Raw genomic sequence first — 25,474 nt, 5'->3', positions numbered from 1 at the left:
TCCAGGTTTTGGCCGCTAAGTAGGAGAAGGATCTTCCACCCATGGTGGATCTTTGGATGCGTTGAATCACAGCGAGGGCTTGATTGGACGATCGTAGTTGGCGGGTGGGGGTGTAAAAGGTCAGGCGCGTGTTGAGGTATTCGGGTCCTAGGTCGTAAAGGGCTTTGTGTGCGTGAGTGAGGAGACGGAACGTTATTCTCTTGTTGACGGGGAGCCAGTGGAGGTCTTTCAGGTGGCCGGAAATGTGAGCTTGGCGGGGGATGTCTAGGATGAGTCGAGCAGAGGCGTTCTGGATGCATTGGAGTTTTTTCTGTAGTTTGGCTGTGGTTCCAGCGTAAAGGGTGTTTCCGTAGTCCAGTCGGCTTGTGACTAGTGCATGGGTGACCGTCTTTCTTGTTTCGGTGGGGATCCATCTGAAGATTTTTTTGAGCATACGTAGGGTGTTGAAGCATGATGATGAGACGGCGTTGACTTGTCTGGTCATCGAGAGGGAGGAGTCTAGGATGAAGCCCAGGTTACATGCGTGGTTCGTTGGTTTGGGTGCGTTTCCCAGGGCCGGTGGCCACCATGAGTCGTCCCAAGCGGAGGGGGATGATCCTAAGATGAGGACTTCCGTTTTGTCCGAGTTCAGTTTTAAAATGCTGTTCTTCATCCACTCGGCCACTTCTTTCATACCATCGTGTAGGTTGGTTTTGGCGGAGTTTGGGTCTTTGGTGAGGGAGAGGATCAGCTGGGTGTCGTCTGCGTAGGAGATGATGTTGAGGTTGTGTTGGCGCGCGATGGATGCGAGGGGGCTCATGTATACGTTGAAGAGGGTGGGACTGAATGATGATCCTTGTGGAACGCCGCAGATTACTTCAGTGGCTTCCGATTTGAAAGGGGGGAGGCGGACTCTCTGGGTTCTTCCGCCGAGGAACAAGATGATCCAGTCCAATGCTTTTCCTTGTATTCCGACGTTGCTGAGGCGTTGTATAAGGGTGCTATGACAGACTGTGTCGAAGGTTGCAGAGAGGTCAAGTAGGATGAGGGCAGCTGTTTCTCCGTTGTCCAGTAGAGTTCGAATGTCGTCTGTTGCTGCGATGAGGGCGGTCTCGGTGCTGTGTTTGGCTCGGAAGCCGGACTGTGAAAGGTCGAGGGAGCCGTTGGATTCGAGAAAGGCGGCGAGCTGGCTGTTGGCGGTTTTCTCAATGACTTTGGCAGGGAATGGGAGGAGCGAGATGGGGCGGTAGTTCTTAAGTTCGGTGGGGTCTGCTGTAGGTTTCTTCAGGAGGGCACTGAGTTAGGCATGTTTCCAGCTTTCCGGGAAGGTGGTGGAGTTGAGGGAGCAGTTGATGACATCTCGTAGATGGGGTGCGATAATGGAGTCTGCTTTGTTGAAAATGTGGTGGGGACATGGGTCGGTTGGCGATCCTGAGTGGATGGAGTTCATCAAGCGGATGGTGTCTTCAGTGATGATTGGGTTCCAGGGGCAAAGGTTGTTGGTGAGGGGTTTTTGTTCGGAGGTGGGTGGGGTGGGCTGGTCGCCAAAGCTGTGATGTATGTCAGCGATTTTGTTGTGGAAGAACGAGGCTAGAGAGTCGCAGAGGTCTTGAGAGGGAGTGATGTCGTTGGTGCCGGCAGTGGGGTTGGTAAACTCTTTGACGATGTTGAATAGTTCTTTGCTGTTGTGGGCGTTGTTGTCGAGTCGATCCTTGAATGCTGATTTCTTGGTGGATCTGATCAGTTGGTGGTGTTTGCGGGTGGCGTTCTTGAGGGTGGTTATGTTGTCTGTGGTTGGGTTTTTTTCGCCATGTTTTCTCGAGGGTGCGACAGATCTTCTTGGATTTCTTAAGCTCATCATTGAACCAGGGGGCTTTTTTACTACCTTGTTTGATTTGATGGTTTTTCAAGGGAGCTAATTAGTCAGCGCTGTGGGTGATCCATTGTGTGAGGGTGATGGCTGCTTGATTTGGGTCCAGTGATTTGGTAGGAGGGTTTTGGTGAAGCGATGTGAAGAGCTGGTCGGTGGTAATTTTGTTCCAGTTTCTGCGGGGAATTGGTTGTGGGTGGTTGTGGGTCGTGGTCTTTTTGTAGTTGAAGTGAACGCAGCTCTGGTCCATCCAATGGAGTCCTGTGGCGTGGTTGAAGGAGATGTGTTTGCTGGAGGTGAAGATTGGGTCGAGCGTGTGCCCGGCATAGTGGGTGGGTGTGTCAACAAGTTGTTTGAGTCCGAGATTGGCGAGGTTGTCCAGAAGGGTGGTGGTGTTGCTGTCGTTGTTCTTTTCCAGGTGGAAGTTGAGGTCTCCCAGTAGAATGTATTCCTCGGAGGGAAGGGCGTGTGGGCTGATGAAGTCAGTGATGTCTTCGCTGAATTGTGTGCGGGGTCCTGGTGGCCTGTAGATGAGGGTGCCTCTGAGTGTGGTCTTGGGGTCGATGTGAATCTGGAAGTGAAGGTGTTCGGCAGCTGCGAGGGTGTTGTCAGAACTGGTCGTGATTCGGATGGTGTTCTTATGGACGATGGCGATGCCTCCACCTGTTTGGTTGATGCGGTCCTTTCGGATGATCTTGTAGCCGTCGGGGATGGCTATGGCGATGTCGGGCGCTGATGAGGCGTTCATCCAGGTTTCTGTAAGAAATGCGACGTCCGGCGATGTGGTTTCTAGTAGGTTCTATAGTTCAGTTGTGTGTTTGTGAACCGAGCGGGTATTGAGCAGGATACACTTCAGGTGGTTAGTTACGGAGCTCTGTTTGGAGTTTGTGGATTTGGTGTGGGTTCTGATGCAGTGGTACTTGTAGGAGTGGCAGGTGAAGGGTCCATGGGAGTGTCCTGGGGCGGCTTGGTAGCAGTCTGGGAGACGGCCGGGGTTGAGTGCTGAGAGGGTTGCGGCGTCGTACGTAATGCGGGAGGAGTGGATTTTGTGGGGGCCAGGGGGTTTGGCGCTGGACGCGGTCCAGGCACGGACGGGCGTAGACTGGCTTACCTTTGGCGCACCTTTGGCGCACATGGTGTGCGTCCGCTGCGCGTGAATGCTGCGCGTAGGCTGTACTGACATAAGTGGATAGTGGAGTGGGGCGGAGCGAGGGAGGAGCAGCTGGGAGGCGGGAGCGGGGTGGAGAGTCGGGCTGGGAGGCACAACAACAAACAACAAAATGACAGCAAGCCAAAAGCGAAACAGGATTGGGGCACAACCTTAATAAACGCTATGAAATGGGCAGTGGCACCGGCACAATCAGGCACCAATAGTATAAGCAGGCAAAACGAGCAATACACGATGGAATGATAAGTAAAGAACAGTCTAGCAGTATAGCGCTACGATATCAGTATAATCAGGCACAAATAATTATAGTAAGCAGTACGAGCAATGCGCAATAGCTCTAAATGGCAATGAGCAGTCTGGCAGTATAGCGCTACGATACCAAATTATTCAGCAGGGAGCAGCGCGGGGAGCGACCGCTTTTGAGGAACTCAGGATGGTCTGGCTGCATCACAGAACAGCCCCAGAGAATAGATTCCGAAGGCTGCAGAGGTGGGGGGGGGGGACTTACAGAAGCAGCCCGAAACTCTTATGACCAAGAAAAGTTACAGAAGCAGCCCGAAAACTCCCAAGGCCAAGAAAACTTACGAAAATTTACAGAAGCAGCCCGAAAACTCCCAAGACCAAGAAAACTTACAGAAGCTTCTGGAAAACTCCTAAGGCCAAGAAAACTTTCAGAAGCAGGCCGAAACTCCTCAGGTCTAGAAAACTTACAGAAGCTTCCCGAAACTCCTAAGCTAAGAAAATAAGAAGGCCTTTAGATACTTCCTGGAAGGAACATTTGATGTGGCCTAAAGGCTAGAGCGGTGAACCTGGAAGCTGGGGAGCCGAATTCCAGTCTCGGCAAGGACGCTCAACATCCTGTGATTCTGGGCAAATCACTTAATCTCCTCGTGCCTACCAAAATGAATGTGTCCCTTTGTAACGCAACTGTTGCTCATGTAAAGCGCTCTGATGCCTGCTGGTCGAGTTCGCGCTATATAAATCTGCAACATCAAAAAAAACTCATTTCCAACGTGTTTCAGGAAAAGAGGGGGCTGGTTCCAGGCTTCAGCTCCTGCGACAGAGAAGGAGCTCCCCCCTCTGGAAATCGATCTGAATGAAGTTGGGGGTCGAAGGAGGCTGGTGTCAGGGGATCTTTACATTCTTTGAGGGGTGTGACGTGTAAAGCGCTCAGAAAGATGTTTCGTCCTGTTTGATGAAAGGCTCTGAAAACAATAGTCTGGGATTTGAATATAATCTGTTTCCGCATCGGTGGCCTGAGCCCCTCAATCTCGCAGCAGCGCCTTGTGGGAAATGTAGTTTATTGATTTCATATCTAGGAATACCTACAGACACCAGGCAATCCTAGGAATAACTAAAGCATGGACTACGGGGACTACTGCTGGCCGCTCAAGGGAGACACTCCAAAAACCTCTGAAAAGATTTAATAAGACAAAACCAAGCTCCAGGCACAGCCGGGATCTGTGCACGGAAAGATGATTCAGTATCAAACTTCCTAACTAGACGTATTCCTAGCCACAGCCCTTGCGGCCAGTCCCATCAGCCACCAATCCTAGGCAGAGAACCTGCTTTCTTCCTAAACCGGAGAATTTCTGTTTCCTCCGTGTTGCACCTCAGATGATGACATTTCATTCACGTAAACCAGATAAGACAATTTTTAAAACTCAGGGGCAGATTTACAAGCCCCTTGCGCCTCTTTTACGCTGCTATTGCGTCACTTTTGTGACGCAGCAGCGGCGCAAAAGATGCGCCATGGTGCGGGGTAGTTACAAAGTGACGTATCTGGAGATGCGTTACATTCTAAAGCCCTGCACTAGAAGTGGGCGTTCCTGCGCGGGGGGGGGGCGTTTCGGCGCAGGAACGCCTCCTGAAAGTGGCTGAGTGAAATCTACAAGATTTCACTCAGTCACTTTTTGGGCCCATACTGCGTCAAAACCCTGCGCCTGCTTGAAGCAGGCGTTAGAATTAACGCTGTATTGTGGAGATAGGGTCCCCCAGAGCATTGCTGGAGCTGCGTCGCAAATCCAGCAATGGGCTGGCTTTACGACCCATTGCTGCGTGACGCATCTGTGCCGTTTTTGCCCCATGGTGCGCCGCATTGTAAATGCGGCGCATCCATGGTGGCGGTGCCGTGGCGCACAATAAATGGCGCATCCCTGCTGACATGCTGGATGTGCCAGTTATTGTAAATCTGCTCCTCAGTCCAGAGCCAAGGGGATTCTCCTCCGAAGACAGGTTCAACTGAGCCTCACCCGCAGAGGATGTGAGGGTGACTTCAAAAGATGCAATAAGGGAGATCAAAGGAGACACACAAATGTTGCAACACAACCCACAGGCATACAGTCACAAAATCACAAATGTGTATAGAATGACATTTGGCAAACAATATAGACCTCTCCTGAGAGGGCCTAACCCGGGTGATCCCGGTACAAATCTTCCTGCCCCCCAGGGCGAGTCGACATTTGCTGTCACACATTTACACATAAGGCATAGTGTCTGTGTCATAACTTTTCATAATAAACGGATCAGACCTACAGCCTCAGATATAACTTTTCTCAATGAACCAATCAGGTTAACCCTTTCATCACTGGTTTGCCGCTGAAACCAGTTCAGACCTGATTTATTGCGCCTAAACTTCCCCAAAGGCACACAGTGCAACAGAACTCCTGTTTGTTTTTTTACAACTTAAGCACAGAATTTCGGCCGAAATCAAATGCTTCAATCAAGGTATTCAAAATGTGGGCGGGGCCAAAGCCCTTCCCTCCTCACTGCGTCTTACGCCTTTTTTTTCTTTTGATCATATACGGTCTGGCTGCAGCGGTGCTGTCAAACCAGAAATAAAAAAATGTTTCCTATTTGACAAGACATCGGAGGAAGCATTCCGTGGTCTCCTGCACCACTGCCCCATCCAGGGTCGGATTGGGATCACAATTTGGCCCGGGCACTGACGAAAAAGTGGCCCACATTAAGGGGGCGTGGCCTACATTTAAGGGGCGTGGCCTATATTTAAGGGGCGTGGCCCACATTCGAGGGGCATGCCCTTTCATGAAACACCATTTGGTTACTCTTTGAGGTCTAATTCGTAGACAAATATTTAGTAAATTAAGCCTTTTAAAGCTTACAGAGCAAGTAACATTGGTAAAGACTAGGAGCACTGCAGTTCAGATAACTGAATACTTACTTGCAGTCTTAACGCCCTGCACAATGTCGTTGGATACTCTTTCCTAACCAGCTATGTCCTAGACTCTAATCATCACATAAACCAGAAATCTAGTACAAAGTCAAGGAGAAAGGGTAAGACTGGAATCTCTGGTAATAGAACATGTAATAACAAAAGTAAGAATTCACAAACGAGGAAAAGGCAGTCTGGGGTGTAAAAGAATGCTGAAAAAATGTATCTGTACAATCTAGTCATACATTTATTTCACAGTCAGCAGGTGATGTCTATATACAAAAAACACAGTTTTATTCATATCTGTTGCTGCCTTAAAGTCTGGGCCATGGGGAGTGAAATAAAACAATTGCCTAGGATCACATGATCTGATTAAGATACGAAACCAGTATTAATGCCAAGTTGTTGGTATCACATTGTGCAATTCAGAAACTAGATGTATATGCCTCACTTCCCTTACACTCACCTTACCCCCAACTGCAACTCATCTGGTATCAACATAGCTCTTGGTCATAACTCAGACCAGATGTTGTTGCTCCTGGCAAAATGTTTGTGAGCACCTATGTTCAGGCCTATATCATAATGTAATACAATCTGGAATAATGCTGCAAAATCATTCCTTGGGTAAATTGTGTACATTAAATTGCAACAACATTTGACGTGGAATTCTGTGTGCAACCTGCCTATTTCTCACATTTTTAGTGGTAAGGGTGATTTGGTTGTTGTTTTGTGAGCTAGCACACAATATCACAATAAACCATACGGGCATTGTGTTTGCAATTGTAGCTTTAGTTATGTTTACTTATGCCATTCTTTCAGCAACAATGAAAACCAATGCGATGTTCTGAGGATTTTCACCATTCCATTGGAGGAAATCTAATAATTTCCTCCTTATATAGAAGAAGCAATACACACACTCTGTTCTCTGAATCATGGTACAAGAGACCTGCAAACAACTAGTGCTATTGGTTTTAAATATTCCAACCGTGTAACAATCCCTCACAATTTTTCGCATGTCCTCCATGTGTAAGACACATTATGTAGCACCAACTCTGAAGCACGTTCTGGGGCCCACATGCATGATAACAAAACACAACCAACCAGAAAAAGTTGTGCAATACCCTAAAAACTAATCCCACCATGGTCCCTTTAAATACCCCTGCACCCCATAATCATAACCCATCCTAACCCTAAAAATACACCCTGCACCCTAAAACCCAAGCCTATCCCTGAACCCTAAAAATACCCCTTTACCCCAAACCCCAAACCTATCCCTGAACCCTAAAAATACCCCTGTACCTCAAAACCCAAACCTATCCCTGAATTCCAAAAATACCCCTGTACCTCAAAACCCAAATCTATCCCTGAATCCCAAAAATACCCCTGTACCCCCAAACCTATCCCTGAACCCTACAAATACCCTGTACCCCAAAACCCAAACCTATCCCTGAACCCTAAAAATACCCTGTACCCCAAAACCCAAACCTATCCCTGAACCCTAAAAATACCCCTGTACCCCAAAACCCAAACCTATCCCTGAACCCTAAAAATACCCCTGTACCCCAAAACCCAAACCTATCCCTTCACCCTAAAAATACCCCTGTACCCCAAAACTAAAACCTAGTCCTGAAACCTAAAAATACCCCAGTACCCCAAAACTATCCCTGAACCCTTAAAATACCCAATCACCCTAAAACATATACCTCAGAACCCCAAAACATATACCCTATATACCCATACTTACCTTATCCTAACATATACAAAAAAACATGCCATTTGACAGTTTTATGTAGTGTAAATTCAGCCCAAGACAAAGGCTATTTGAGTTCTATTCATGAGTACCAATTACAGTACACATGATCTGATTTTTTATTTAAGGGCCTGGGCGAGGAAGTGATCTGCCCAGAATCACAGGCTGTTGAGCAGACCCTGGGATTCAAACTTGAATCCCCATCTCTGCAACTCTGGCGTTAGGCCACCTATGCCTATGCAAAGATAAGGAATGAAAGTGGGAGGATACTGTTCTTGCGCAGGACACAGGCCCAAGGTGACAATGGCCTACATGCTGAGCAACTAAAAAAACAGCAAGGCCCCTTTCTGTCACAAAATTATTCAAGAACTTCAGTGCAGGAGCACCTGAAAAGAAGGGAAGCCCCTGCTATTACTAACCTACTTAGCTCAAGAGCACATGAACAGCAGTATGGCCCCTGCAATTAGTAAATTAATCAGCCCTCCCCAGCCCTCCAGGCCCCAGGGCAATGTCTTGGCAGGGGAGCACAATGGTAGACAGGGGAAGGCTGAGGTGAAGATGGTGGGAGTTCAAAACATGACCTAGCCCCCACAGCCAGACCCATTCTTCCTCGCCCACTGTGCCCTGAATCTGAGGGGCTGTGGGCGAGGTGTTAAGATTAACACCGTTTCTCGGCTGCGTGGGCCCCAGGGGGGCCGAGGTGGAAATGGCTCAAGGCCTGAGCAACACCTGGCTCCCAGGGAGGCCGATTTTCGCAGACAATCACCGCTCCCCAGCCCACCCTTGGCGTGATTGCTTTTCAGGGGCAGGGGGTGAAGTGAGGCCACAGCTAATAATCACTGCATGGCACACAGTGAAGCGCTTTCATTTCTGTCTCTGTTTCCGTGCGCTCTGTGGGCCGTTTTTTTTTCTCCCCTTCCCAAGTTCACAGAGAGCAGATAGCAGAGAGCATCTCTGTGAACTGAAAAAGGGGAGAAAAAAACCGGCCCACAGAGGGCACTGAGACAACGGCCCTTCGGCCGTTTCCCGAATGCCCGCCTTGCCAATCCGACCCTGGCCCCATCTGAAACCGCCCCACACGATTTTAAGTCTCGTTTCACTCACTTGTGGCAGGTGTGATCTTGCGCTACACACGTTCTCTCCTCGTTTCACTCACTTGTGACACGGTGTGATCTTGTGCTAAACACGTTCTCTCCTCGCCCCAGTCACTTATGGCACCGTGTGATCTTGCGCCACACACTTTAACTCTTCGTTTCACTCACTTGTAGCACAGTGTGATCCTGTGCGGAACACTTCATCTCTTCGTGTCCACTCATCAATATTTTGCTGTAAACCCACGGTGTCGACACACAGAGTGTTCATAACATGGACCTGAGGCCCCCCCTGAGCACGAGCCACTGCAGGGGTCCGTCAGGCTCCTCAGCTGGCGCTCGGCCTGGCCATGTTTCAAAAGACTGAAAAGTTTGTGTTTTGTGCTACTAAAATATATTCATGCAATTAATGTGTTTTGCTTCAGAGCTTATGAATTTAATTGATCATTTATAATTAGGAGAGATGTATTGTGCCTTTCAAAATAGGATTAATTTCAAATAAAGCCGGCTGCTCCTCTTCCTGCCTGGCGCTGGCTGCCTGGCAACAGATTAAAGGAGCTGGCTGGGCTTGGAGGCCTGCTCTGACTGAGGGAGGAGAGAAAACCTGGAGGGTGCGCCAGGAGCCGGAGTATCCATAAATAACACACTCATCCAACAGGGCAGGCCTGCGCGCTCCAAGAATAGTGTATACATCCGCCAACAGTGCCTGGATGCTCTATAGATCACACACTCATCCACCCGCACTGCCTGGATGTTCTATAAATCACACACTCATCCACCAATACTGCCTGGATGTTCTTTAAATCACACACTCATCCACCCGCACTGCCTGGATGTTCTATAAATCACACACTCATCCACCAATACAGCCTAGATGTTCTATAAATAACACACTCATCCACCAATACAGCCTAGATGTTCTATAAATAACACACTCATCCACCAATACAGCCTAGATCTTCTATGAATCACACACACATCGGTCCACACTGCCTGAATGTTCTATAAATCACACACTCATCCACCAATACTGCCTGGATGTTTTATAAATCACACACTCATCCACCAATACTGCCTGGATGTTCTATAAATAACACACTCATCCACAAAAACTGCCTAGATGTTCTATAAATAACACACTCATCCACCAATACAGCCTAGATCTTCTATGAATCACACACACATCGGTCCACACTGCCTGAATGTTCTATAAATCACACACTCATCCACCAATACTGCCTGGATGTTTTATAAATCACACACTCATCCACCAATACTGCCTGGATGTTCTATAAATAACACACTCATCCACCAATACTGCCTGGATGTTCTATAAATAACACACTCATCCACCAATACAACCTAGATGTTCTATAAATAACACACTCATCCACCCGTACAACCTAGATGTTCTATAAATCACACACTCATCCACCAATACTGCCTGGATGTTTTATAAATCACACACTCATCCACCAATACAGCCTAAATGTTCTATAAATAACACACTCATCCACCAATACAGCCTAGATGTTCTATAAATCACACACGGATCCGTCCACACTGCCTGGATGTTCTATATCAGAACGTCGGAGCCGCGTTGAGGAGAAGATAGCCCATCGAGGTTTGCTGTAACCGTAGCCGCATTGAGCCGGAAGACACCCCCAATACCACGCAGGGCTCATGAGGCCATCCTGTCTTAATATATAAGTCTTGTTCTAATATCGTCAACTGGGCGCAACATACCATTGTATTATAAACATAATTAGGAACATTACACCTAATTCTTTTGTAGATAGAATTTTTGTAAAAAAAACACTTTGACATCTACACTACATGTGAGTAAGGTGAGGAGGTTTGTGCACTTCCTCGTCCTGAAGAAGGAGTTTTTACACTCCGAAACATGTCGACGCACTTTCTGAGGTTGATGTACCTTAAAACACAGTAACAACCTCATCTTGCACCCTTTTAACGATACCAGCCGAGGGTTTAATAAAGTTTATTTTTACCCTACGAGCCAGGTATTTTTTAACTATCACTTTTCACCACCTCACCACTCACACTTAATCCCTCACACACACCAACACATAGTACACTTCAAGTGCTCCTACGTAGTCGTGAGTCGTAGCACGTTGCATCCCATAGAGGGATGCGAAGACCCCAATGATGAAGCATGACACCAAGGGGCCTGTTGGTGTGTGAGAGGTATTTTACACAACACGGTGTGCTCCCCACCATTGTAGGGACCACTACCACCACTAGAGTGGATTCTATTTTGATTATGTAATTTGCCAGGGGAGACCGAATCCACTTTCCCTCTCCCTCCCTCCTTTGTTAAAAATGTGTTCTATAAATAATACACTCATCCATTAACAGTGCCCAGATGGTCTATAAATCACACACTCATCCACTGAAACTGCCTAGATGTTCTATAAATAACACACTCATCCACCAATACAACCTAGATGTTCGATAAATAACACACTCATCCACCAATACAGCCTAGATGTTCTATAAATCACACACGGATCCGTCCACACTGCCTGGATGTTCTATAAATCACACACGGATCCGTCCACACTGCCTGGATGTTCTATAAATAATACACTCATCCATTAACAGTGCCCAGATGGTCTATAAATCACACACTCATCTACCAGCACTGCCCAGATATTCTATAAATTACATATTCATCCACTAATACTGCGTAGATGCTCTATAAATAATACATTCATCCACCAAATGTAACCGTACTCCAAGCAGCCCAAAGGAAACTTGCCACAGATAAGTAGACCAGTGGAACATCTCGGGTACAGGTTATCATAGCTCACTGAAGCTGTCTGAAAGGGATTTCCCAAGAAAAACAAAATCCAGGCACATTGCATCCTGTCACAAGGCTGCTGCCGTCCAATCCCAAACATGATGTAAGGGAAATGACGTCAATACTTTGGAACCAAAAGTTTAAAAAGTGACAATGTCCTGGTGCTTTGGTTCTTGTCATGCACTAACTGTGGCAGAGCTGAGGTATCTTGTCTGCCAATCAGCTTCATTAGAGGTGGGGGGCGAGGGGGGACACTAAGAGGCAGGGGTTGGAAAGGAAAGAGAGGGCAAGAGGCAGGGAAGAAGAGGACCGAGACAGTCAGGGAGTGCTACAGAAAGGAGAGAGGGAGGGGGGGGGGGATGAGGTGGGAGAAACCGAGAGCAGGGAAGTGAGTAGGTAAGAAGTGCTGCTAGTCACTATCGCAGAGCAGCTGTTTACTAAAGAGAAGTGCAGGCACTCATTAGAACATGTTACTCCTGCTGAGAAGTGCAGGCACTCATTAGAAAATGTAACTCCTGCTGAGAAGTGCAGGCACTCATTAGAAAATGTAACTCCTGCTGAGAAGTGCAGACACTCATTAGAAAATGTAACTGTTGCTGAAAAGTGCTGGCACTCATTAGAAAATGTAACTCTTGCTGAGAAGTGCAGGCACTCATTAGAAAATGTAACTCCTGCTGAGAAGTGCAGACACTCATTAGAAAATGTAACTGTTGCTGAAAAGTGCTGGCACTCATTAGAAAATGTAACTCTTGCTAAGAAGTGCAGGCACTCATTAGCAAATGTAGCTCCCGCTGAGAAGTGCAGGCACTCATTAGAAAATGTAACTCTTGCTAAGAAGTGCAGGCACTCATTAGAAAATGTAACTCCTGCTGAGAAGTGCAGGCACTCATTAGAAAATGTAACTCCTGCTGAGAAGTGCAGGCACTCATTAGAAAATGTAACTCCTGCTGAGAAGTGCGGGCACTCATTAGAAAATGTGACTCCTGCTGAGAAGTGCAGGCACTCATTAGAAAATGTAACTCCTGCTGAGAAGTGCGGGCACTCATTAGAAAATGTGACTCCTGCTGAGAAGTGCAGGCACTCATTAGAAAATGTAACTCCTGCTGAGAAGTGCAGGCACTCATTAGAAAATGTAACTCCTGCTGAGAAGTGCGGGCACTCATTAGAAAATGTGACTCCTGCTGAGAAGTGCAGGCACTCATTAGAAAATGTAACTCCTGCTGAGAAGTGCAGACACTCATTAGAAAATGTAACTGTTGCTGAAAAGTGCTGGCACTCATTAGAAAATGTAACTCTTGCTAAGAAGTGCAGGCACTCATTAGCAAATGTAGCTCCCACTGAGAAGTGCAGGCGCTCATTAGAAAATGTAACTCTTGCTAAGAAGTGCAGGCACTCATTAGAAAATGTAACTCCTGCTGAGAAGTGCAGGCACTCATTAGAAAATGTAACTCCTGCTGAGAAGTGCAGGCACTCATTAGAAAATGTAACTCCTGCTGAGAAGTGCGGGCACTCATTAGAAAATGTGACTCCTGCTGAGAAGTGCAGGCACTCATTAGAAAATGTAACTCCTGCTGAGAAGTGCAGGCACTCATTAGAAAATGTAACTCCTGCTGAGAAGTGCAGAACTCATTAGAAAATGTAACTCCTGCTAAGAAATGCAGGCACTCATTAGAAAATGTAACTCCTGCTGAGAAGTGCAGACACTCATTAGAAAATGTAACTGTTGCTGAAAAGTGCTGGCACTCATTAGAAAATGTAACTCTTGCTAAGAAGTGCAGGCACTCATTAGCAAATGTAGCTCCCGCTGAGAAGTGCAGGCACTCATTAGAAAATGTAACTCCAGCTGAGAAATGCAGGCACTCATTAGAAAATGTAACTCTTGCTGAGAAGTGCAGGCACTCATTAGAAAATGTAACTCCTGCTGAGAAATGCAGGCACTCATTAGAAAATGTAACTCTTGCTGAGAAGTGCAGGCACTCATTAGCAAATGTAACTCCTGCTGAGAAATGCAGGCACTCATTAGAAAATGTAGCTCCCGCTGAGAAGTGCAGGCACTCATTAGAAAATGTAGCTCCTGCTGAGAAGTGCAGGCACTCTCTCATTAGAAAATGTAACTCCTGCTGAGAAGTGCAGGTACTCTCTCATTAGAAAATGTAACTCCTGCTGAGAAGTGCAGGTACTCTCTCATTAGAAAATGTAGCTCCTGCTGAGAAGTGCAGGCACTCATTAGAAAATGTAACTCTTGCTAAGAAGTGCAGGCAGACATTAGCAAATGTAGCTCCTGCTGAGAAGTGCAGGCACTCATTAGAAAATGTAACTCCTGCTGAGAAATGCAGGCACTCATTAGAAAATGTAACTCCTGCTGAGAAATGCAGGCACTCATTAGAAAATGTAACTCTTGCTGAGAAGTGCAGGCACTCATTAGAAAATGTAACTCTTGCTGAGAAGTGCAGGCACTCATTAGAAAATGTAACTCCTGCTGAGAAGTGCAGGAACTCATTAGAAAATGTAACTCTTGCTAAGAAGTGCAGGCACTCATTAGAATATGTAACTCCTGCTGAGAAGTGCAGGCACTCGTTAGAAAATGTAGCTCACGCTGAGAAGTGCAGGCAGACATTAGCAAATGTAGCTCCTGCTGAGAAGTGCAGGCACTCATTAGAAAATGTAACTCCTGCTGAGAAATGCAGGCACTCATTAGAAAATGTAACTCCTGCTGAGAAATGCAGGCACTCATTAGAAAATGTAACTCTTGCTGAGAAGTGCAGGCACTCATTAGAAAATGTAACTCTTGCTGAGAAGTGCAGGCACTCATTAGAAAATGTAACTCCTGCTGAGAAGTGCAGGAACTCATTAGAAAATGTAACTCTTGCTAAGAAGTGCAGGCACTCATTAGAAAATGTAGCTCCCGCTGAGAAGTGCAGGCACTCGTTAGAAAATGTAGCTCCCGCTGAGAAGTGCAGGCACTCATTAGAAAATGTAGCTCCCGCTGAGAAGTGCAGGCAGACATTAGCAAATGTAGCTCCTGCTGAGAAGTGCAGGCACTCTCTCATTAGAAAATGTAACCCAGCTGAGGAGAGCAGGCACACTCTAATTAGAAAATGTAACCCAGCTGAGAAGTGCAGGCACACTCTCATTAGAAAATGTAATTGCTGCTGAGGAGAGCAGGCACTCTCTAATTAGAAAATGTAACCCAGCTGAGAAGTGCAGGCACTCTCTCATTAGAAAATGTAATCGCTGCTGAGGAGAGCAGGCACTCTCTCATTAGAAAATGTAATCACTGTTGAGGAGAGCAGGCACTCTCTAATTAGAAACTGTAACCCTGCAGAGAGGTGCAGGCACTCTCTCATTAGAAAATGTAATCGCTGCTGAGGAGAGCAGGCACTCTCTCATTAGAAAATGTAACCCAGCTGAGAAGTGCAGGCACTCTCTCATTAGAAAATGTAACCCAGCTGAGAAGTGCAGGCACTCTCTCATTAGAAAATATAATCACTGCTGAGGAGAGCAGGCACTCTCTAATTAGAAACTGTAACCCTGCTGAGAAGTGCAGGCACTCTCTCATTAGAAAATGTAACCCAGCTGAGAAGTGCAGGCACTCTCTCATTAGAAAATGTAACCCAGCTGAGAAGTGCAGGCACTCTCTCATTAGAAAATGTAACCCAGCTGAGAAGTGCAGGCACTCTCTCATTAGAAAATATAATCACTGCTGAGGAGAGCAGGCACTCTCTAATTAGAAACTGTAACCCTGCTGAGAAGTGCAGGCACTCTCTCATTAGAAAATGTAATCGCTGCTGAGAAGTGCAGACACTCATTAGAAAATGTAATCACTGCTGAGGAGTGCAGGCACTCTCTCATTAGAAAATGTAATCGCTGCTGAGGAGAGCAGGTACTCTCTCATTAAAAAAGAGAGAGAGAGAGAGAGCAAGAGAGAGAGAGAGGTGGAGGAGATGTGAACAGAGACACAGAGGAAGAGGTGAGACAGGTGATAAGAGGGTGTGTGTGAGAGTGAGTAACACACCTGCTCCCAGCTCCCTTACTTCTCCACCATGGACCCCTTCTTCCTACTGCAACCCCTCTCATACCCCCCTTCCACATACCTTATTCCACCATATTCCCCCACCCTACCCCCTCCTTGTACAGCGCCTTGTTGCTCTGTAGGTAGGTTGGCGATACAGAAATTACACAATACACCCGGAGCGAGTAAACAAATGAATAGAAGGATTATATAGCGCTACAGGGATCTTGAGGGATATCCCGGCGCTAGGATGAGGGCGGTCACAGAGCCGGCCAATCACAGGCAACAACAAAGCGCTGGGAATTAAACAGTGAAGGCCCGATCCACAAAGGTGAGCTTACACTTTTGTGCAAGTTTACTACTTTTAAGTATTCACAAAGATAAACTTAGACCAACAGTCTGTGAGAGGCGGGTGGGCCCAGAGACAAGCAGGCACTGTGGCCAGTCTCGAGGTCTTGCTTCCTCTGCCTCTCTCTCTCTCTTCTGGACTCACTGTGGCTGTGAGAAGTTGGCCTGGCATATGCTGTCCACTATTCTAGTGGGCACCTTGCACCAGTCCAAACGACCCTTATTGATGGTAGGTTAAAGACAACCTTTATAGAAAACTATCCTAGTGGTAGCTGTGGAGAGCAGCCTTCAGGCTAAGTCTTGGAGGAATGTAAAGCAGCTTGTTTTAGCAGCCTATAATCTCATGAATGACCCAATGAAAAGAGAACCACACCAGGTATATATATAAAATATATGTATTTATTCTAAACACATCCCTCTAGTCTCTTTATGAGGCTAGAGGCATAATTACATAAGGAAAACTTAATAGCTCACAGTAAATTAGCACAATATATGTTAAGCCATAGGGGCGTACCAAACCATATATCAAGAAAGTGGTATGACAACCACGACTTGCATAGATACTAGGCGTAGAGCCTGTAGAATCGCTGGGACCACAAGGAACCACCCAAGGTAGTGACACAGGGGACCCACGGGGGATGCGTGCAAGTGTGTGAACACAGCCGCGAATCACCATTAACTTCGATGGGTAAAGTCGCGGTTGGAATTTTAAAGATAAAGGACACTTAGAAGAGGACTTGGAACAAACCCCTTTAGAACTAGGGGATTCTAGAGCCAACACCCACGGGAGCACCGGAGTACTCGAGTTAGCTCACCCAGGGAAGTCGGGTGCATAGGTGTCTTTTGGTGTCAGGTTTAGTCGTCGTTTTCAATGGTGATCTGCTGCAAAGTGCAGCTGGCGTCCAAGTGGAAAGTGTCCGGTGTGATCCAAGCCTGGATCGAGGATGAGAGGAACCTGAAAGCAGAGGGGACAGAATCTGGGTCACTTGCCAGTGACCAGGGGCATGATAGTCGAATGCCCACCGATGTGGGTTGATTTCAGGTGAAGAAGGTGAAACTTGACTCTTTAGCCATGAGGACCAGGAGGCATTGACGACGACCAGGATCTGGAATCGAGCTGTCCCACGAAGGATGTTGAGTGCTGCGGTGTCGGTGCCCAGATTGGACCCAACAAGCCTTGGCAACAGAAACCCATGTAGGAATCAAATAAATGCTTTGGTGCAGACCAGCAAAGTCTGGGGGACTCACAAGGCAGTGGAGAGTCAGGGCACGACTGGAGCAACCAGGGAAGCCCAAGGAAAAGTAGAGTTACCTTCGAGGGGACCCACCAGTCAGAGATCACAAAGGAGCCTCAAGCGGAAATGCAAGAAGCAGGCTCACGGAACACTCCTGGAGTGTAGGCCCATAATCTTCGATGCAGGTGATGCTTGGGGCTTGCACTACGAGAAGCCCAAAGCACAACTTCAGGAAATATTGGGAAGTCAATGCACTTAGCAAATGTGCACGGTGTCCAGGGTTCCGGTTTCACGTCACTCATGAGGGCTGTGGGTCTGGAAATGGAAATCTGCTTCCTGGGTTGCAGGTACTTCGGAGTCTAGCAGGAGCTTCAAAGATGCAGACCGGCAAATGCTTTGTTGGTGCCTGCTTGAACAGGGGAGTCACTCCTTGACCCCAAGGGAGATTCTTCCGTCCTCCAATCTTTAGTAGAGCGTCAAAGTTCCAGGATTCAGATTCAGAGTTTCGTCCATGTGTAATCTAAAGTCCTGTTGCCAGGGGTCCCTTACTTATACTAAAAAAAGGAGTTGGACCGACCGCCCCTGCAACCGGTTTGAACTGGACTATGCACATGGACACCAAATGTGCCCCCAGTGCAGATGTTCTGGCACTCTCAGAGTGCACCCACCCAGCCCCAATACACTAAAGCCTGCCTGAGAGGTGGTTACACCTCCCTGTGACAGGAAACCTATTCTCTAGGCCTCCCCTGCTGGAGTTTCGTCCAGCAGCAGGAGGTCAGACGCGTGGCTGTGGTTGCAGCATCCATTTTGTGATGCCAGGGCTCTTTTAAACTATTACTGGGCATACCAGTGTGTATATGTCTCTCCCTCTGGAAGGGTGGAATTCTACCCTCGCCGCCAGGACTGGCGGAGGTAGGATTCCAAAGTGTTTGACAACAAACATGACATGTTTCCATGCAGCCATTCCAAAGTTAGCATTTACTGCAAGGTTATAATCCACTTAAGAGTATATGGTCAGGCTGCATCACAGAACCGCCTCAGAGAGTAGGATCCGAAAGCTGCAGAGGTGTCCTGCTCATGCATGGGCACCCTCTCACACAAAACCTAGCACTCTGCCCTCAAGATTGATAAGGCCTGCCATAGGAGTGAATGATAAGTTTATATGTGTAGTGATTAACGGTAGATATAGGTAACCTATATCTTAGTAAGGGGTGCATGCACCACCTTACCCAAGCTGCAGTAGCAGACCTGTGGTGCCATTTTGGAAGGCTTCCCAGGGGAGGCAAAATATATGCTTCAGCCTCTGGTAGGCCTCTGGGGGTACCTATGCCCTTGGTACCTAAGGTACCATATACTAGAGACTCACAAGGGTAACCCAGTAACCAATCTGGAGTGTACCTAAAGTACATGGAATCAATGTAAGGAGGAAGTGTGAGAAGTTGGCCCGATATGCAACGTTCGCTATTCTAGCGACCGCTATGTATCGTTCCAACGACCCTTATGGTGTTTGGTTGTAAGTCAACCTATAGACCAGCTATCCTAGTAGCGTGGATACGAGCAGTCTAAGGCTAAAGACTCGAGAGGGCGTGTTAAGCCAGCTGTTTACCACACACGTACCCCTTGAACACCCAGTGAAAGGACACCACACAAGTGTTATGAAAATAAACAGTATATTTATTAAGAATCACAACAGCCCTGTACTCTTTATGAGGACAGGGTACTAAGCACAAACCAAATCTCTTTAGCAAATACTTCAAGTGCACAGTTAAAACAAGTGTCCGAGGACACGGAAAGATTAAGGTCTCGGGCGGACCCGATAAGGCAAGTCGGAAGCGAGGGACTCAGGACCCTAGAGTAAGGAGGCTATGCAGGCACCGAAATGCCGAGTTACCTAGCCACGAGGGCTGCGGCTGCACAAGTCTTACAGGCGTCGGGGTCTTCGCTGACGAGCCAGGAGCCGGAAGAAAAGGAGTTGCTGGCCGGCGACCAGTGCTGAATAGTTCGTAGAGATCCAAGCCTGGATCGGAGATTGATGAAACCTGAAAGCAGAGGGGACCAAGTTCGTACTACTAGCCAGTAGTCAGAGGGTACCAGGAAGGCACCGGTTGGCCGTCACCTCGACCAGGTGAGTGGGCGACGCTAGGCTCTGCAGTCTCACGGACCAGGCGGCGTTGTCGGCGACCACGGCGGAGGTGCGAGCTGTCCCACGAAGGATGATGCTGTCGGCGTCGCTGGGCCCAGGATGGGGCAACAAGCCTTGGCAGTTCTCAGGGCCACGTGGTGGGCCTAAGATGGCGTCTTGAGTGGACCAGGAGGGTCCGGGGTGCTTCTCGCAAAGACGGAAGCAAGGGCCAGTCTGGAGCAATCAGACCAGCAGTGATGATTCTCGGATGTCGTCACAGAAGGGCACAAGCCAGCGGCTAGTGACCAGACAACGTGCTGAGCAGCGAGCAGAAGGGCCCCACGCAGATCGTGGAGATGCTGGGAGACTGCACTTCGGTGCTGGAGCGGCTCAGGGTCGGGGCTTCTCGGACCCCAGAGCACTCACCAGAGAGTTACCTCGATGGTCGTGCTGGCGTTAAGAGCGTGCAGGTTCTGATGATGGCCGGTCCCTCGAGGTCTCGTCGCACCCACAGATCACAGCTGAGCTGATGACGTGGGTAGAGGTCAGAGGTGCCAGGGAAGCCGGTTCTCGTCGAGCTGGGCCGTCGGATTCCTTGAGGAAGGACGTACAGCAAACCGCAGAGTTCTTAGTTGGTGCCCGCTGATGCAGGGTGACTACTCCTTAGTCACAAGGGAGAAATCTTGAGAAGAGTCTTGAATGTCCTTTCGTAGAAAGTAGTTCTTGAATCAAAGATGATCTAATTTGGAAGGGTCCCCGCTCCGGTCTTTATTCTAAAGAAAGGGGTGGGTACATGACTAGGTCCTGCCCTAAGGGTGGGACCAGGAAGGGGGGTAGTTACACCCCTCTCCCCTGCCGGACTTTCCCCAGGCCAGGGCTGGCGCCCCTGGAACTGGTTCTAACCGGCAGATGCGTAGTGAGCACCGGGGTGCCACTCCGCAGTCACCTTCTCGCCAAAGCCCTACCTACCCAGAATACACAAACCCTGTCTGGGACGGTGCGAACACCGCCCTCGACGGGAAACCCTTTGTCCAAGTGCTCCTCGCTGGAAGGACTCCCAGCAGCAGGAGGTCAGACTTGTGTCTGTGGTGGCAGCATCCATTTTGTGGAGCTGAGGCTTCAGTTAACTTTAACCGGGGTTCACAGTTACGTACATGTCGTGTCCCTCTAGAAGGGTGGGATGCTAACCTCATCGCCAGAATTGGTGAGAGGGCAGCACCCCGATTCGTATGACACCTTACTCGACATGCCTGGATAACGCGACACCGGAGTTACCGTTATGGTACGCGTTATCATGGAACAGCCATTGGGTCTTGATTCCGCAAGCTGCAACCGGGCTCGGCTCGGGCCTGAACCTAGCTCACACGAGCCCACGCACTCTGCCTTCAGGATTGTTAAGGCCTGCCATAGGAGTGACTGATAGAAACTCGGGTGTCCATTGTATGGTTAGATATAGAGCTACTATACCTAAAGCGAAGGGTGGTTACACGGCTTCGCCCCAGCTGACGTGCAGCCAGTTGTGTCAAATTTAGGAGGCCAGCCAGGGGTGGCATAATACATGCTGCAGCCCCTGGCGGCCCTGGGTACACCTATGCCCTGCGTTACGGGGTCTGATAAGGTGGCCCAGTACCAATTGGTAAATGCACCTAGGGTACATATCGTAATTTAGAAAGAGAACAGCCAGGCTGTGGGTCTGATTAGCAGGCCCACAGCCAGAGAAAGTCGTAAACCAGTGAAACAAAAGCAAAAAATCTGGGTGATCATAGGATTGCAGACCCTACTCTCCTACATGACCCCCCCCCCAAACGTCGGAACAATAAGCTAACCTTGACCAGGTGAGTCTTCTTGTTCTAAGTGGAAATATCTGGAGAGCCCATCGGCATTGCCATGATCAGTACCAGGTCTATGTTCCACTGTAAAGTCCATCCCCTGTAGGGAAATGGACCACCTAAGCAGTTTGGGGTTTTCACCCTTCATCTGATTTAGCCACAAGAGGGGCTTATGGTCGGTCTGAATCTTGAAGTGAGTGCCAAACAAGTATGGCCTCAGCTTCTTCAGGGCCCAAACCACAGCAAAGGCCTCCCTCTCAATAGCTGACCAATTCTTCTCTCTAGGGGTCAGCCTTCTGCTTATAAAAGCAATGGGCTGGTCTTGACCATCAAAATTCAGTTGAGAAAGAACAGCTCCCACACCCAACTCAGAAGCATCTGTTTGGACAATGAATGGTTTGGAGTAGTCCGGACTCTTGAGGATAGGCGCCGTGCACATGGCCTGCTTTAGGTCATCGAATGCTTTTTGACAGCTCGCTGTCCACTGAACCTTTTTTGGCATTTTCTTACTTGTCAGTTCGTTTAATGGTGTCACAATGGAACCATAGTTCCTGACAAACTTCCTATAGTAACCAGTCAGGCCCAAGAAAGCTCGAACCTGAGTCTGGGTGGTTGGAGGAGCCCAGTCCCTGATTGACTGTATCTTGCTCTCCAGTGGCTGAACCTGACCTCCACCTACAAGGTGGCCCAGGTATACAACCTGTGTCTGCCCTATCTGGCACTTGGTGGCCTTGATAGTGAGACCTGCTGCTTGCAGTGCCTCTAACGTCTTCCGCAGGTGGACCAGGTGATCCTCCCAGGTGGAGCTAAAGACAGCGATATCGTCAAGATACGCCGCACAGAAGTCATCCAGCCCAGTAAGGACTTGATTCACCAACCGTTGGAAGGTGGCAGGTGCATTTTTCAGACCAAAGGGCATTACCACGAACTGATAATGCCCACCAGGGGTTGAAAATGCGGTTTTAGGCTTGGCGTCCTCAGCTAACCTGATTTGCCAATACCCAGCTGTCAGGTCAAACATACTTAAGTAGTTGGCCGAAGCCAATCTATCGATAAGCTCGTCTGCCCTTGGTATTGGGTGGGCGTCAGTCTTAGTGACTGCATTGAGACCCCTATAGTCTACGCAAAACCTCATCTCTCTCTTACCACCCTGGGTGTGAGGTTTCGGCACTAGAACTACGGGACTAGCCCAAGGGCTATCCGAGGGTTCAATGACTCCCAGCTCCAACATTTTCTGCACTTCACTTTTGATGCAGTCTCTAACGTGATCAGGCTGCCTGTAGATTTTACTCTTGACGGGCAAGCTGTCACCAGTGTCAACCTCATGGGTGCACCAATCGGTCTGACTGGGTGTTAGAGAAAACATATGTCTGAACGACTGAAGAACCTGTTTACAGTCGCTCTGTTGATGTTCGGAGAGGCTGCCACAAAAGACAACACCATCTACCGAGCCATCGTCAGGATTCTGAGTGAGCAGGTCGGGGAGAGGGTCACTCTCCTCTTCCTGTCCCTCATCTAGGGCCATGAGCAAACTCATGTCCTTCCTGTCGACATATGCTTTTAGCCTGTTGACATGAAGCACCCTGTGGGGGCTCCGGGGAGTTGCCAGGTCGACCAGGTAGGTGACCTCTCCCTTTTTCTCCAGGATGGTGTAGGGCCCGGACCATTTGTCCTTGAGTGCTGCTGGGGCCACTGGCTCCAACACCCACACCTTCTGTCCGGGCTGATAAACAGTCAAGACAGCCTTTTGGTCATGCCAAGCTTTTTGGAGTTCTTGGCTGGCCTTAAGGTTTTCAGATGCCTTTTCCATGTATTCAGCCATCCGCGAGCGGAGGCCAAGCACATAGTCCACTATGTTGGCTGCAGGCTTTTTGAGAGGTCTCTCCCATCCTTCCTTCACCAAACACAGGGGTCCTCTTACAGGATGCCCGTACAGAAGTTCAAAAGGGCTGTAGCCAACCCCCTTCTGTGGGACTTCTCTGTAGGCGAACAAGAGGCAGGGGATCAGGACGTCCCATCTACGCCGAAGCTTTTCCGGTAGTCCACGAATCATACCTTTTAGGGTCCTGTTGAATCTCTCAACAAGCCCATTGCATTGTGGATGATAGGGTGTAGTGAACTTGTAGTTAACACCACATTCCTTCCGCATAGCAGTTAAGTAGCTCGACATAAAGTTTGCACCTCTGTCGGAGACGACCTCCTTAGGGAAGCCCACTCTGGAGAACACTCCAACTAGGGCTCTTGCCACAACAGGTGCTGTAGTGGTCCTAAGGGGAATAGCTTCAGGATACCTGGTGGCATGATCCACTACCACCAGTATAAACTTGTGCCCTGATGCTGTAGGTGGTTCCATGGGACCGACGATGTCGATCCCCACCCGTTCAAAGGGCACCCCCACCACAGGCATTGGTATAAGGGGGGCCTTTGTCGTGCCACCTGACTTACCACTGGCTTGGCAAGTGACACAGGAGCGGCAAAACTCCTTGGTATCTTCGTTCATGTGAGGCCAGTGAAAGTGTGAGACAAGCCTGTCCCACGTTTTCGTCTGGCCTAAGTGACCTGCTAAGGGAATCTCGTGGGCCAAGGTAAGTAGGAAACCACGCTGAGACAAGGGTACAACCAGCCTCCTGGTCATGCCAGGCTTGGGGTCTCTTGACTCAGTGTACAGGAGTCCATCTTCCCAGTATACCTTGTGGGTACCTGTGGCGTTCCCAGCAGCCTCAGCAGCAGCCTGCTGTCTGAGGGGTTCAAGAGAAGGGCAGTCTAACTGGTCCTTCCCCAGGTCTTCCCTTGAGGGTCCCCCTGAACCCAAGAATTCAACTTGATCAAGTTCGAATTCCCTAGGCTCAGTTTCCCTCAATTCCTGTAGGTCAGCCTCCTCTGAGACTTGATCCTCGACCTGGGGTAAGGGGGAAGGCGCAGCCTTAACCCTACTGCTCTTTTTCTTGGGAGGTGTCTGGTCCGTTGTTCCAGGATCCAGCACCTGTTCAGTGGGGCATTTCCTGACCTGTGACCTAGTCACAGCGAACACATGTGCTGGCAAACCTAACATTTCCATGTGAGTCCGGTGCTCCACTTCTGACCATTGTGACGACTCCAAATCATTGCCCAACAAACAATCCACTGGGAGGTCTGGACTAACTACAACCTTCTTGTGGCCAGTTACCCCTCCCCAGGAGAAAGCTACAATTGCCATACTGTGATTGGTAGTGACATTGCTTGCATTGGTCACCAGGAATTCTGTACCTGGCATGATCTGTCCAGGGTCCACAAAGTTAGGCGTCACCATGGTGACGCTGGCACAAGTGTCCCTATAGGCCTGAGCCATCTTTCCATTTATGAAAGGCGTCTGTCGGTATTTGCCCAAAGTATTGGGGCTTACGTCAGGGGATACGTCTGCGTCCCCTGTACTGACAAGGACAGCCTGAGTGAGTGTGCCAACTAAGTTGTCACGCCCCTCAGAACCCAGGGTTAACCCTACTAAACCCTTGGGAGGCGCACTACCACTGCTGACTGTACTAGGGGGCACAGGTGCCTTAGGGGCGGCAGTGGCAGGAGTCTGCCCTCCTCCTTTCTTGGTGCACTCACTAAACCAGTGAGATTTACTTTTACAGTACTGGCACCATCTTTTGGATTGGCCTTCTTTCTTCTTTTGGGGAGCCTGACCCCCACCCTCTTTGGGTTGTTGGGGACCTGTCGAAGACTTCTGGTCATTTTGTTCCCCTTTAGAATCTTTACCCTTCTGGTCTGCTTTCTTCTGACCACCTTGATTCTGGCCCTGGTTCTGTTTAACTCTTGTACGAACCCATCTGTCTGCCTTCTTTCCCAATTCTTGGGGAGAGGTCAGATCCGAGTCGACAAGATGCTGATGCAACAACTGGTTCTGACAATTGTTTAAAATTTGTTCTCTCATCATCAAATTATACAATCCTTGATAATCAGTAACCTTACTGCCCAGCAACCAGCCCTCAAAAGCCTTAGTGGCACAATCGACAAAATCAGACCAATCTTGAGACTGCGTTTTCTGGGTATCCCTGAACAGCACCCTGTACTGCTCAGTGGTTAGGCCGAACCCTT

At 48.6% G+C, this 25,474-nt stretch overlaps 1 protein-coding gene across 7 annotated transcripts in view; it reads right to left on the bottom strand.

Moving 5' to 3' along the window:
- Positions 1 to 25,474, bottom strand: part of RIMBP2 (RIMS binding protein 2) — a 1,349,166-nt gene that overhangs the window by 1,140,558 nt on the left and 183,134 nt on the right. The gene's annotated exons all lie outside the window — the stretch shown is intronic.

Source organism: Lissotriton vulgaris, chromosome 11 (genome assembly GCF_964263255.1).
Source record: "Lissotriton vulgaris chromosome 11, aLisVul1.2, whole genome shotgun sequence".
Taxonomy (NCBI): Eukaryota; Metazoa; Chordata; class Amphibia; order Caudata; family Salamandridae; genus Lissotriton; species Lissotriton vulgaris.
The sequence above is the reverse complement of the archived record's forward strand: the minus strand, read 5'-3'. Positions and strand labels throughout refer to the sequence as shown.